The sequence below is a fragment of the Protopterus annectens genome, chromosome 15.part0 (genome assembly GCF_019279795.1).
Source record: "Protopterus annectens isolate FY-2018-M chromosome 15.part0, PAN1.0, whole genome shotgun sequence".
Taxonomy (NCBI): Eukaryota; Metazoa; Chordata; order Ceratodontiformes; family Protopteridae; genus Protopterus; species Protopterus annectens.
Window position 1 is genome coordinate 427,250,827 of NC_056749.1, and position 15,530 is coordinate 427,266,356.

At 39.2% G+C, this 15,530-nt stretch overlaps 1 protein-coding gene across 2 annotated transcripts in view; it reads right to left on the minus strand.

Annotated features, from left to right (window-relative positions):
• Positions 1-15,530, minus strand: part of MTMR1 (myotubularin related protein 1) — a 1,550,898-nt gene that overhangs the window by 1,001,360 nt on the left and 534,008 nt on the right. The gene's annotated exons all lie outside the window — the stretch shown is intronic.

Below are 15,530 nucleotides of genomic sequence, written 5' to 3' on the forward strand. Positions count from 1 at the left end.
ATCATGCAAGTTCAAAAACAGGGCCAATACATTTTACATGCTGCCCTTGAAATTATTTTTTTTAACATTCAGAAAAATAATGTCAAATATACTAAAAAGCATGCTGCAGCAAAACTACTGCTACCATACACTAAATCCAATAACCACATTTTCAAAGTACATTACTTGAGTAAATTTAATTATAAACAGCAAATCATATCAATTATCACAAAGCTGAGAGCGGACTTCCAATCACTACTTGGTTAAACAATTTACTTAACTGAGCAATAAAATAACATAAGAAATTACATTCACACTCATGCCAACTCATCAAAGGAAACTTCAGTGAATGACAGTTATCATGAAATGAAATCACTGAAAGCCACTATCAGTGAACTTCAAAAGTAAATGCTTTTTGTATGAGGCAACCCCCCCCCCCATATCATTCAACTCAAACTTATTTACGGCAATTCCATGGTTGCACCACAGTGAGAAAAATGCAAACTCCATTACGGATGATTGCTACTGAAAGTGACTTTTGGCACAGTATTTACACTTTCTGAACAAAGCTTTCATACACTTGTCTGGCTTCCTTACATTCTATACGTGATCTACTGTTCTCTAATTCCATTATGTTTTTCCATAAGAAACTCTGGAAATAGGAAGAACACAACTATATAAAAAAAAAAAAACTGTTGTACTATTCCATTACAACTGCATACTTACAGGACAAAACATTTCTACAATGCATTTGAATACTGACTAAAGATAATAAAAAATATACTGACAAAAATAAATATATATTTATTATGCACTAATTCAAAGTTACATGCAATGCACCATTCTGGTTAGAGTAATCTACATAATCAGTATCCTAATCCGCATCTACAACCCAATCCTACTTGTTTATTTTATAAAATACATGGAGAATAGCAACCTGTACACTACACCCTGATTAGAGAACAAACATGCTCCAGCAGGATATTAGCATACATGTAATACCTGATTAAAAAAAAAGTCTGCTGCCATGAAGCTTGGACAGAACAAAAGCAAATGGCTGCCACTTCCCACCTCACTAAACAGCACTTTGTTGGTTAGTGATCTTAAAATAAAAAAAAAAAAAGAAAGAAAAAGAAATGCACGCTTGTGTGTGTGTGAGAGAGATACAGTGAGTGAGAGTGGAGATAAAGTATCTAAGTATGCATGAGAGAAAGACTGACTTCAGGCAGTCCATCAGTACACATTTGTTAAGCAATAACAAATAGTTAATGCTAATGTCTAGTATTACTGACTTTAATCCTTCGTGATTTACCATAAAAAAAAAAAATCATTCCTTGAGGTAGCAGTAGCACTATGTGGCAAAAAGTACAGTTTTGTACCTACCATAAATGTAGATGTTCGAAGATCCACATTGCTGCAGTCATAACTTGTGGGTAGTCCGCTGTCCTCGGTCGGCCCGAATACCAAAGTATTAGGCTGGCGTCGGTCATGGGCGCTTAGATCTGACGTCAGTGCGCCATGGTATTAAAGCGCATGACCGACGTCATATCCTCAGTCTTTTCTTGCCCCAGATGTCAGAAGGCCCTAAAAAGAAAGGCCATAGCCAAAAATAGAAAAAAAACATGTACAAATAACATCTACAACCCAAACCAAACAACCATTCTAAACTAAGAGGGGAGGGAGGGTAAATTGGACTGCAGCAATGTGGATCTTCGAACATCTACATTTATGGTAGGTACAAAACTGTACTATGTTCTTCATCTCACATTGCTGCAGTCATAACTTGTGGGTAGAATCCCAAAGCAAAGGTAAAGGGAGGCTGGCAAAATCATAAAGCATTGGGAGCTGCTAAAATACCCTGTAAGACTGCAGTGGCAAATCCAGCCCTAGATTTGGAATAAAGAGGAAGATGGTAATGTTTAGAAAAAGTGTGCACTGAACTCCAAGTAGCTGCTTCTAAAATATCTTTAGTAGCTACCCCCCTTAAAAAAGCAGTAGAAGTGGCAGTAGCCCTAGTGGAATGAGGTCTGATTCCAGCCGGAATCTCCTTACCATGATGAGAATAACAAAAAGCAATACAATGGCCAATCCACTTAGAAATAGTTTGTTTTGAAACAGGTTTTCCCTGAGAGCCCAAAGCAAAAGAAACAAACAACTGTTGAGACTGTCTGAACCCTTTAGTCTTGCTCAAATAATAACGCAACTGCCTGTGAATATCCAAAGTGTGCAAAACTTTCTCCCCTTTATTTTGGGGATCTGCATAAAAAGTAGGCAAATGAATAGATTGGTTTAAGGCCACATTTGAAACCACTTTAGGCATAAAAGTAGGGTTAGTACGCAGAGATACCCTGTCCTTATGAAAATTAGGAAGGGTTCAACTGCCATTAGAGCCTGTAATTCAGAAACCCTTCTAGCAGGCGTAATGGCCAACAAAAAGCAGTCTTCAAGACAAAACTTTAACTCAGGCGTAGCTGCAGGTTCAAAAGGAGGTAAAGTAAGCTTTTCCAACACAAAATTGAGATCCCAGGAAGGAGTAGGAGCTCTGGGGTCTTATGTTCTTAGCCCCTCTAAGGAATTGCCTAAACAAAGGATGAGAGAATAATGGTGGGTCACAGTCATAGTGAGCAGAAATGGCTGCAGCATGAACTTTTACAGAGGAGAAAGACAAACCCTTGTCTAATAATTCTGTAAGATATTGAAGAGAAACACTCAAATCAGGCCTGGAAACATTAAAGCTTTTTGCTTTGCTCCAAATAAAAAATCTCCTCCATTTATCAGCATAAACTTTCCTTGTACTAGGCCTTCTGGCCTCCAAAATAACATTCAGAACTTTTTGAGGAAGCTGCGACCCCCCAGGTTCTAGAACAGAATATGCCAGGCTGTGAGATGCAGGGACTGAATCCTGACATTGAGGAAATGATTGCCCTCCTGAGACAAAAGGTGTGGAATCAAAGGCAAAGGCCATGGAGGATCCCGTACTAAACTCCTCAGCAGAGGGTACCAGTGCTGTCGAGGCCAATCTGGAGCTATCAGAATCATGGAGGGCTTGTCTTGTCTGACCTTCAAGAGTACCTTGGGAAGGAGAGGCAGAGGCGGAAAGGCATAGACGTGAAGATTGCTCCAACTGAATGATAGAGCATCCACTTTCCAAGCTGTGGGATGAAACATCTTTGTGCAAAACTTTGGCAACTGGAAATTTAGTGGAGAAGCGAACAGATCTATGTCTGGAGTTCCCCATATCACTGTCAACTTTCGAAATACATGAGGATCCAACTTCCACTCGTGGGGATCCACTATCTGTCTGCTCAAAACATCTGCTAAGGAGTTCTGTGCTCCTGGTAGAAACCTTGCCTGAAGAGTGAGGTGCAAACTGAGAGCAGTCTCCCACAAAATCATAGCTTGCCTGCAAAGAGGGTACGAATGGGTTCCCCCTTGCTTGTTGATGTACCACATGACAGTTGTGTTGTCTGTTTGAATCAACACCTGCCCTGGGTGAAGTAAATCCTTGAAAGCCATCAATGCAAATTGGACTGCTAACATCTCCTGCAAGTTGATATGTAAATGTTGAAGTCTGACAGGCCACGTGTCTTGAACCCATTTTCCGTTGAGGTGTGTTCCCCAAGCCTTGTCCGAGGCATCTGTCGTTAAGATCTGACTCGCCTCTGGTCGGGTCACAGAGAGTCCCTTGTTTAGGTGACATTCCTGAGCCCACCACAAAAATTCCTTTTGAATGCAAGGTATTATTTGAATGACAGTGTCCAGATCTTGGCAGTGTTGTGTCCATACATTTTTGAGATACCATTGTAGCTTCCTCATATGCAGTTTGGCATTGGGAAGCACCAGAATACAAGATGCCATGAACCCCAAGGCTTGAAGGACTGTCCTTGCAGTCAGCCTGGACCATAGAGACAATTGATGGAAGTAAAGTGTAAGGTTCTTTTGCTTGTCCGGGGTCAAAAAGGCCATCTGGGAAGCTGTATTCAGTCTCACACCCAGAAAGCACATTTCCTGAGAGGGTACTAGACTGGACTTTGTTTCGTTCACAGAATACCCTAGGCATCTTAACACTGCCATAACATACTGTAGATGGTGAAGAAGTTTGTACTTGTCTTGAGCAAGAATCAGGCAATCGTCCAAATAAGGATAAATCTGTATTCCTCTTAACCTTAAGAAGGCTATCACCGGAGCCAGAACCTTTGTGAACACCCTGGGCGCAGTAGATAAGCCAAAGGGCAATGCAGAGAACTGATAATGTAAAGTCCCAGCAGGTATCTCCTGCAACTGGGCCTGATAGGAACATGAAGATAAGCCTCTTTGAGATCCAGAGTTACCATCCAGTGATCTTTGCCCAACAGAGGCAGAAGTTGTTGCAACGTCAACATTTTGAATTTTGGAATGTCCAGGTATGTGTTGAGGATAGATAAATCCAAAATCGGCCTCTAAGTGTTTCCTTTCTTTGGTACTAGAAACAGGCGAGAATAAAATCCTAGGCCCACTTCTGACAGAGGGACCTGTTGTATAGCCCCCATTTGAAGAAGTAAAGAAATCTGTTTGTGAGCCTCTACCCTTTGCTGAGGAGGAACGTCTGGCATGCCTTTGAAAGGAGGCAATGTGTGGAAATAAAACTTGTAGCCTCGGTCTATAATGTCCAACACCCATTTGTCCTGGGTGACTAATAGCCAGTTTTGCTTGAAGTGTGCCAACTTTCCTCCCAAAGGAGCTGCCAGACAGGAAGGATCTGGCAGCTGAAGATGCAGGTCATTGAGCCTGTTTACGAAAGGACTGGCCCCTGCCCTCACCTGTAGATTGTGCAGGTGAACTCCATGTTCTAGGCCTGAAAGAACCCTGAGCTCTGCCCCTACCACGTCTAGATCTACCCCTAGACTGTAAATCAGAAGAAGGGTAAGCCCATCCCTTAGTAGGCCAATTCCTGCTAAACTTAGGGGGCTGCACCTGCAAAAAATCTTTAAGTCTGCATAGACTTAGCCTTGTCTTCCATTTTCTTCAAGACAGACTCCACAGGAGAACCAAACAAAACTTCAGACTGCAAAGGAGCATCCAAAATTCTAGTTTTAACATGCTCTGTCAAATTCTGATCCTTAAGCCAGGCGTGCCTGCGAATAACTGAACCAGTGGCAGCCACCCTGGAAGAAGCCTGTAAAGCATCGAAACCACACTGCAAAGAATGCTTACCCACCTGATCAGAGGCATGAACCAAATCTTGTAATTCCTTACACTCTATGCCCTCTGCCAAAGCATCCACTTTAGATTTTAACTGAGTAAGGAGAAAATTCTGGTACTTCAACATATGAAACTGGCAATTCAAAGCCCTCATTGCTAAAGTGGAAGAGGTATACACTTTCTTACCCCACCTATCCAAAGCTCTAGCATCCTTATCCATAGGAACTGGATTCTTTACAACAGAAGCCCTGACACCCTTAGGTCCCTGGCTAACAGTTTCTGGGTCAGCCCTTGGGCTCTTATACAGATATTTATGAGCCTCAGGCACTCTGTAATACCTATCTGGCTTAACTGGCGCAGGAGGCAGAGTCTGGATTAAGGGAAGCCTCAGAGAAAACGTCTTGAACAACATCCAAAACAGGAGGTATAGCCAAGGGCCTATGCTGTGGTAAAAACAAAAATTCCCTAAGCCTCTTTCGGGAATCTGAGAAATCCTGACCTTCCCATTTAAAATGCTCCCTCACAGAATGAAGGGTTTCTGAAAAAGAAAAATCCTCTGGAGGAGAAGCAGAAGGAGTGGAATCCTCTGCGTCTGAATCAGAATAAGGAGGAAAATCCTGAATGTCTTCAGCCGAAGACTCTGAGTAATCTGAAGCCTGCTCCAAACTTTACACCTCTGGCTCCACCCTAGGCCTCTTATCAGGAGGGGGCATAGAACCCCTGATTAAAGAAATTAAATCTTCTGCCATTTTAAGCATGTGTTTTTTAGGCACAGAACCTGCAGAACTAGGACCGACACCTGTGGAAGGCAAACCAGCCCTGCCTTTGGAAGGAACCTTAGAGACAGAAGGAGAAGGCCTAACCACCTTAGGCAAAGAAGGGAGAACAGCAACCCGAGAGGCCCCCTCAGCCTGACCTGACTCCTGAGAGGCCACATCTTGCAAAATTAATGTCTCCCCCTGAGACTCAACTGAAACCTCGGCTGGATCTACAGATTCCACTGTAGTTTCTAAAGAACCGGCGTCCGGAACGGACGACTCATCATGCTTGGACTTTAACGATTTTTCTTTGCGCTTCTTCGCGGTAGCGGGCGTCGGAGGATCCGACGGCATATTATAATTACACCGCTTACCGAAGACAAGCCTAGCGCAATCTAACCTACGTTTAATGGTGCACTTATTAAACCTAGCACAAAAGCGACACCCGACTACGTCGTGCTCAGGTCCCAAACAAGGAATACAAAGAGAGTGGTAATCCCTATGCGGTATCTGTTTCCCACAAGAAATACAATTATTCATTTTTTCTGACATCCGGAATTAACTGAGGCAAGAAAAAACAAAAATATTCCCCAACGGGGTACTTAGCCCAACTTGGTGTCGGTCTGAAACTCAGAATACGAAAATTTCAGAACGCCGAACGGCACTTGCAAACGCTGCTTCTGCATCGGACCATGCGGCAAAAAAGACTGAGGATATGACGTCGGTCATGCGCTTTAATACCATGGCGCACTGACGTCAGATCTAAGCGCCTATGACCGACGCCAGCCTAATACTTTGGTATTCGGGCCGACCGAGGACAGCGGACTACCCACAAGTTATGACTGCAGCAATGTGAGATGAAGAACATCTGACCTGCTTTCCATGTTTTTTTTTTAATTAATTTTCCTCACAATGAGACACCTGAGGTATAGCCACTCAACAAAGTAGCTGTAACTATAGGGCATGTGTGTGTGTGTGTGTGTGTGTGTGTGTGTGTGTGTGTGTGTGTGTGTGTGTGTGTGTGTGTGTGTGTTTCTATGTATGTCTGCAAGTCTCTCTTTCTGAATGCGTCTTTTTCTATGTACACTCGTGCAAGTCTTGAATGCATATGTATATATGTGCGTGTGTGTGTAGAAAATCAGTACTAACATAACTTATATTAGGGATGTAAAGTATTTCCTTCAGCAACAAATATATATGCTAAGCAGGACAGGCAACAACGGCTCTGGAAGGTTACATTCGGATGAACAGATGAGGGCCATGGTTCCTGACTGAGACGTTGTTAGCTCCATCCTCTCTCAATGTAAGGCAGCTAACTGAGAAAGAGTGGAATACGTCAGCTTTAATACACAGGTACAACAATTTGAAAAGTTAACTAAACGGTTTAAATCCTTACAAATGGACAATGTTTTTTTGGAATGCTGGATTTAATTGAAGCAAGTGCTAAGGGGATTAAGAGTTTTTAAGTTACCGATAGGTATTTCCAAAGATTTGGAGGTATTTCAGGACCTCTTGGCCCTGTTTGACTGCACAGGTATGGATATGATGCGGATTATTATCCGCAACAACAATGTTAAGTTGTCTAAACTAAAAAATGAGTTATTAGCCCTAAAAATGAGTATTTACAATGACTTACTGTTCGAATTAAACAAATCTCGTGTAGAGAGAGTTTTAATTGACATAGACAAATTTGTTAGGGCCAGTTTAGAAAAGAAACAAAGGAAAATTGTAAGGGATACCTGTGAATACAGAGAGAAAAGAGCGTATCCCACGAAAAGTAGGGGTAGAACAAAAACAAGTGATGTACAGAATAGTAATGGGGCTATGGATGGCCCTGAAGTGGACACAGAGGTTGTTCAGACGGATATTTGCGTGGGTAACTAAGTTTTTTTAAACCCACCTCCCCTGAGGCGTTCCGACAAGATACGGAACCACAACCAGAACAATATCAGGACAAAGCCAGTGAGGGGGCCAGGTTTATCAACAAAGGGGGAGATGGCATGGCCCAAGGAATGCACCCCGCAATCAGTGGTACAACCACAATTCCAACTACAACCCTAGTTACAACACCACGTACAATTAAGTTTTGTTGAAGTGACGACGGTTCTTGAAGGTTCCTTTACTGAATATATTTGCAATGAAAATGACAGGGAATTGCTTAATGGTGACTTTGGTTGCCAACACATTTGTATTAATGACTTTTCGATTTACAATTTTTCAGACAGTGAAATTTCAGATGACCATCGTTACGAGGTTGGGAAGTTATTGTTGCATCTAAAATTATTTACTAGACTTTTAAATCTTAAGTTATGTTTTGTGAACAATGGTAATCCTTGCAGTGAAATGTTGTGACTTTTAAGGGAAGCAGCACATTTATTCCTCCAAGCAACCCCACAGTTATGGTTTTTGAAAGATTTTGTGAAGCACAGATTAGGAGATGTATTTATACTGAAAAGCAGCCTATTCAAAATCTGTCTATTGGTGAAAAATTTTGTTTATAACAATTAACAGAAACTAATCATTACAGAGTCATTAAACCACACAAGGGTGGGGGGTGGGGGGTGATTATGGCCAACACTGACTATTCTTGTAAAATGCAAGAATTATTGTACGATTCAAACACCTATACATGAGTCTCTAAATTTGACATGTATAGAGCATATGCCAAAATTGATTGGCAACTTCATGAGTTTTTCTGTGAAGGGATATTATTTCTGATGACGAGTATAAATATTTAACAGAAGACACTCCAATTATCTCGTCTATTTTTGGTATCCCCAAAATTCACAAAAATATGAATTGTCCACCCTTTACACCAATTGTCGCTGTTAGGGGTTCAAAAACTGAACCCCTGGTCTCTTACATAGACATTACACACAAAAAGGTTTTGGAAAAATTTTCTTACATTTTAAAAGACTCTTGGCATTGTTTGGACATTATTAGGAATTTAAATACTAAAGTTGAATTTTTGTTTGTGATTATTGATGTTATTAATTTATTCAATGTGATCCCCCAAGATACAGGACTCAAATTTTTTGACAGTATTCCAGTTAGAAGTGGTGATTTACACCATGTTAAGAGGGGTTTACTCGTTGAACTTATGGAGATGGTGTTATTTAATAATTTCCTACTCTTTGATGGAGAATACTTTAGGCAGATCGATGGTGATGTGATGGGTGCAAAATCTGCACCCATTTACACTAATTTAGTATTAGCGGAATGGAAGAGACAGCACATTTTCATTTTTAAATACATGACCAACATAATTACATATTTATGTTACCTTGACAACATACTGGTATTGTGGAGTGGAACTAAGGATGAACTGGATGAATTTATATGCTTTTTAGGCAGTACAACAAGCTTTTTAAAGTTCACTAGTCATAGTGACAAGGAGAAAACTGAACTTTTAGACATTTGATTGTACAAGCAAGGAGGTCGGTTACACTCCAGTATCTACCGTAAGAAAACTTATAGTAATTAATTTCTCCGTTTTGAGAGTTGTCATCCCTACTTTCAAAAGAAAAATGTTGTAAAAGGACAAATGGTCCGCCTATCAAGATTGGTTAGTCAAGATAAGTTTTAACAATTCCTTACTAAAAAATTCATCGATATATTCAAAAACAGAGGGTATCCAACTGATCTTTTGGTAAGACACGTAAAGAAGTGTCCAAGAAAAGGGTTACTACATTTTGCCCTATACTGTTGGTCAAAAACAGAGAAGTGGGCCTGAAAAATGTGAACACTTTTACAGAACAAAAAAGATTGAATAAGGGTTCTATGATGGTATTGGAATACAACCACACAGCACCAAAGGTGAGGGATATTACACAAACAGCATGGGATAGTGTGTTTCGGGAAGATATGAAGGATACATTAGGGCCCACTCACATATTTGTCACCAGCAAAGGGGCCAATTTGAAAGACCTTTAAGAAAAAGTGCTTATATTGTAGAGTATAAAATCTCTCGAATGAAAAAATGTGGTTCATGCAATGCTTGTAAATTTATCTACAATGAAACAAATGTTTATTTAAGTAGTTATAAGAAATCATTGAAATGTCCAGGACACTGTAGTTGTAACACAGATATGATTGCTTATACAGCTACGTGTTTATCTTGTCCCGCGTTTTACATGGGAAAGACTTCACGTAAACTGAGGTTATGGGTCCTGCAGCACAGTAGGGACATTAAAAATAACAAACCTTCTAGTGTATTATTTATTCACAGTAAGGAGTGTGCAAATTTTAAACATTTTTATTCTTCGTAATTGACAGGATTCCCAAGGGTGATATTGGTGGGGATGGAAAAACTTTACTAGAAATTAGAGAATGTTTATGGCAGTTACGCTGGATATAACTAGATCACCAGGCATAAATGAAAAAAATCTTTATTTCTAGTTATTTAAAATATAAATCACACTTTGATAGGATATATCACTAGCATGATTACTGTGCATCATAACATACCCACTTAGTCAAGTTAATATTGTTTTTTTTTTCTACTTTTTTTTTTTTGCACTAACAAGTTAAATGTGTTTTAAAATGTTTTTAACATTGGTTTTACACTGTTTTGAAACAAATTACAGCATTATGAGTTGTATTCCAATATACTTATATATTTTTACCTTATGGTGGTGCGTGTTTAAGGTTTTATGCATTTATGGTTTCATGTTTTTAGCTTACAATCCATATTGCAACAGGCTTGTATAAGCAGAGGTTTTAATTGGTTAATATGCAAATGTTAATTGTCAATCATTTCATTTTATTTAGTGTATAAAACGACTGAATGCTTTGTTTTTTATGACTCTGATGAAGCCCAACAGAATAATGGGTGAAAGCACTTAGTCTAGCAAATAAATAAAGGTTGCTCTTCGGCAAGTCATGGATTTTTGGTATATATGCTAAGCAAGTTTTAAACCACTGGCAGAGGAACTATTTTATATCAAAACACAAAGTATATAATAATAAACAAATAAAAAAGCAATTTAACAGGTGTCCCTTTCTCTAAGCACAATAATGGTTCCTGGATGTGTCTAACTGGGAGATAACCTTCCAGGGGTGCAAAGGCTCTCCACATGAGGAATCAGGCTAACACCACTCCTGGGAGGGGGTATTACTACATGCATGAATTAATGCAAGCTTTAAAGTTTTTTTTTTTCTCCTGAGCACCTATACTGAATTTCTCACACTGTTAAAACTGTTTTGGTATGTGTGAAGTTTACACTGGCTTCAGAGCAACCTACTTGCACAAAAACAAAGAAATTAATTAAATTAGTCTATTTATAATAGCTTCCAACTGGCAAGAGACGATCCCTCCAATACATCGACTCACTGCATTTTTTATTATGTTGTGCACAAAAGTGGAGTTAAAATTTCAACTGCCTAGGCCCAGAATCTCTGATTTTTCTATGCAAAACTTATACAGGATGTTTTTTGCAGAAATAAAATCTCATCAGTACTTCATTAACATTTCCCTTTTCTTTACTTATGCTCTTAAACGGGCACCAAAGGCCTTCTGTCCAGCACCAAGTGTAGTAGTAGCAGATGTGCTAACTATATTACCAACTGCTCCCTTCATTTTTAATGTTCTCTTAAGTGCCTCCAGTACACCAGGATCTTGATCTGAATAGTGACATGGATTGCAGCTGGACTACACCAAAAAAATAAAAATAATTTATCTTGCAGCTGAGAAGACGAGGAGAATAATCTATACCATTTTCCTACTGGTTAAGTTTCCCACTGCCGTAACCTTCAACCTTGATTAATACAGTTGTCAGAAAAAACAGGTTACTTACCATAATCAGTGACATGATTTTAAAAAGTAAAGCTATAAAGCAGTCACGACAATGGGCGCTCTGCAAATCCATTTTTATGAAAGCATAATTTGACGCTACTATGTTCAATGTACTTCTATGCAAACAGTAGTGCATGCTAAGGTTCTTCATGTAACAAAACTTGTTATCCACTACACAGATTAACAGGACACAATTAAAAATAAGCTGTTACAGTGAATACATGATCAGCTTTTATCAGGAAAAATTAATATGAGGAAATGGGATACTGCTGTAAAAAGCAAAACAACATATAAGTATGCTCTACATAGCATAAATGTCTCAAAATCACATATGCATGCACGCATACAATAACAAAGGTAAAATGTCTACAGTTTAGGCGGAGGGATCTTAGAGTATACCCACTCTTTCTCTCTGTTTTGTACAAAAAGTAAGAACTACCAAGGCAAAAAGGGGTATCCGGAAACCTACAACTGTTATGTGAAGCGCTAATTCCTGCAAACCCTTTTTTCATTTATATTTTGGCATAGAATGTGGCTATACCTGCATGTCAAGTACAATGACGTGTATCAACTACGTCTTTGAAATGCATAACTAGTTACTTTAGCCACCATCTATAAAAGTCAGCAAACATAACAAGCAAAGAAAAAAAATGGATCATGGGAATTAGCTCTTTGCATAAGCTCTACAGATTTTTAAATCCCTCACCTCCAAAAATATGTTTCACTGGCAATAAACAGACTATAAAGATAGGACAAAGGGGGACTGAACAAGTACTTTCACAGGCATGCCAGAAGGACAACAGAAATACAGCACATTAAATAATGTGGCTATTCAAAAGATTAGGTAGAAATCCCAAATTATTGTTTCATTTTCCTTTGCTGCAAAATGTCTAAGAAGGAAAATAACCCCTGACTGGTACGTCCAGTGAAGACCTGGATACTTTTCATCTCATGCCAATCTGTTTTCTAAAGCAACATAAAATGGCTACTGTAATGTACAGCAGTTAAGATAATGACAGCCTTGAGCTGAACTACTCCTGTCTAGAGCACATAAAAACAACATGTTTGTTCCATGTCATTTTGAGTTAACAGTGACAAAGTTAAAACCCACAAAGTTCAAAACAGAAGCACCCTATGTCTAAATAACAGTAGGCCATCAAGGAAAGGACTGCAAGGAGGTGACTGGTGGGTGCATGTACTGCTCCAATAACTCAGTTTCACCATTACAGTGAGTGCTGACATAGAAGCCCTAGATTCAAATCATGGACTCGGTCAGTGGACAGCGGACAGAGTGGAGGAGGACTTGAATGACTTATGCCATCTCTCCTCAAGTGAGTGAGAAGCACAGTCTACAGGAGGAATAAGCAGACTTTCAGTGGTTGGTCGACCATGGCATGAGCAGGAACTTGTTCATCTTCCAGGCTTTGTGTTCTGAAGTTCAGGGACAAACGTAGTACATGAGCAGTAGTGTAGTCTGCAAAAAGACCTACCTTTCCAGTATTCTTGCAATTTCCACAAATAAGCAACTGCAGTCAGATGCAGTGTGCATCACCCAACGTGTTCTGTCTGCCTAGCAGGTATACACAGTTAAAACGGCTATAGGTAGTCCATTTTATAAGTTTTTTTGCAACATCTTTACAAATAGTAATAGTGCTTGCTTCCTGCTTATGTTTCACATGACTACAGTACTATCTGTCTGGATATTTATGTAAACTAGGAGACAGAAGTTTTTAAAGCTAAAACAAAACTGTCATTAATTTTTCATATTAATATCCAATCCATTTTTCACCACACAATCCAAATGCTATACACTTTTGGGTCCCAAAAAATATTCCCCATCTCTGCTAAGAAACATTTGTGGTAATGGTCCATGCCGGCTGAAACAGGATCGTATTAAAGCCAAGAATCAGGATTCTTCTTGTTGCTCATTAGCTTGAGTCCCTTAAAATGGCTGGCAGGAGTTTTACTTAAATCAGATAATCTGTAGTCATGCTGCTCAGAAGCTAGTGGGTCTTTCTTAACTTAAGGATGGCAAACAGAGTTGGTCAGGGCAACAGTGATGGACAGCCTTGCTGTCACTGACATTCAAAATCTGGCAAACGAGTTGTTCAGGTCAACCCCTTGTTGTCACTGACATTCAATGTCAGATATCCACCTGCAGTTAGCATAAAAGAAGATAACTTCCTCCACATCTTCTTGAGGACTAAACATTGTAACCCAGTGTATGCAGTGAAACCAGGAATTGAATAATCTTTAAACGAAGCAGAAGAAATCTGAACAAAATGACTGCACTGCTAAGACTAAAGAATAAGGTCTAAACCTAATTACAATTATGCAAAATTGAGGTACCCTAATACAGTTGTTCAGTTAAGTGAAAATGTTAATTTTATGAGAGCTTAGCACAGCATACACAAAAGCTAATCATTCTAAAAATATCTTAGGAAGGCTTGGGAACCTGAAGTGACTGCTGTCAACTTTGAATGTTGTGCAAATACATATTCTTCATATCTACCATAATTATCTATGAGTTTGACTACATCAGGGATAAGAGACTCTATGACAATATTCTTTATTAGCACACATTGATTTAAAAGATTTCATGTAGTTTTATTCCTTTGGAGTTATGAAGACACTGGACTAAAACCCTGCATTCTCTTAGGGGAAGGGAAATCCTCCACTCTCCATATTACAAAATAAACTAGATTCTCCAGCAGTGGCTTCAGTACTGATTTGACTAGGATTTCTACAGCAAGATCCTCTGAAATTCTTCCCAGGAATCATACAATACCATTTTCCACAATTTATAGCATACCTTGGAAAATTACTCCTACATCAGGAAAGAGTTTTGATGGCAAATTCCAAGGTGGAGTTAAGATGCTTGCCCAAGAATATTGCTTTTTTATCATCTTTTCTGTTAAAATTGATTTTTCAGGGTCCTGCATTGTTTTTTTTTCACATCTGAATGTCTGCTGCCTTCTGCAGAACAGCATTTTGGGAACCACTTGTGACCAGTTAAAAAAAATGCCTTTAATCTAGTTTTTGCCTTTACTTCTTCAGTGTTTCAATGTACTGAAACCACATGCTCTGGACATCACAAGGATGTTAAAGGACTTTGCATCTTTCAACTATAGGCCAGAACCTATGGTTTCCAGCTAATTTATAAATCTTATTTTTAAGTTTAAGTAATGAATTTGCATTTCTTAGTAATACAGTCAGTTTTCGATAAGCTACATTGTCCTCGTGGTTTGAAACACAGTGCTTCTTGAGTTGTCCACCTTTTATGCAAATATGAGTTTATAATCCCCCCAGTCTTATCTCATATGTCTGTACTAGGGAGCACTGTCCTCCCCCTTACAGTGACGAAATTTCTTCTATTACCCTCATTTTCATATCTACCCATCCACGAGGCGCATAATGCACCTACCTACAATCCAGCACTGCTTTACTTTACCAGTTGACTCTTACATCTCTACCCTAGTTTCTAGCAGTGCCAACATAGGAGTGAGACAAATGGAACCCCTTAGTGCTAAATTATACGGGAGTGGCAAAACTTTTTAAAAAAATGCAAGGTATACGATTCAGTTAACATACGACTCAAAATGATTAGACAGGCTGTAAATACTGCCAAATATTTTTTATCCTTAAAATAAAAACTAATGTACAAGTCGCTATCATTATTACATGCATTTCTTTCATATTCTGACAGAGTTGTCACCCTTTTGTGCATGGCCACAACATAATCTCTCTCTATCTTTTTAACACAACCCAAATTCTGCATCACAATTCAACATATTGTTCTCTTTGATCAGCAATCTCAG